Below are 396 nucleotides of genomic sequence, written 5' to 3'. Positions count from 1 at the left end.
ACCTAGCTGCTCTGGAGACCTCCTAGGAGGTAGCGAGCCTCCCAGAACCGCTACGTTTCCAGGCTCCTGATTATAATACTGTATATGATGTAATAAAAAGAATCTTGATAAATAGGCTGCAGATGCATTTATACATTTGCACATGTTTGGGGAAAGAGAGAGAAAAGGAACTTCCAGTCTGCTCACAGATTCCCCCTACATTATTTGCTGCAGACCCGTAATGCACTCGATTCTATATTGCATAAGACTTTCTTCCCTCGAGAAGAAACGCCAGTGGGAGCAGAGCTAAACATCCAAGGAAATGCACACTTGTACACTTCGGGACATTTTATGAATGAGCACAGCCAGCCCCCTCAAGAGCTGACTGTGCGTGCTCCGCTCCAAAACAAACAACAC

This window comes from Sinocyclocheilus anshuiensis, unplaced genomic scaffold (genome assembly GCF_001515605.1).
Source record: "Sinocyclocheilus anshuiensis isolate Anshui unplaced genomic scaffold, SAMN03320099.WGS_v1.1 scaffold47, whole genome shotgun sequence".
Classification (NCBI taxonomy): domain Eukaryota; kingdom Metazoa; phylum Chordata; class Actinopteri; order Cypriniformes; family Cyprinidae; genus Sinocyclocheilus; species Sinocyclocheilus anshuiensis.
The sequence above is the reverse complement of the archived record's forward strand: the minus strand, read 5'-3'. Positions refer to the sequence as shown.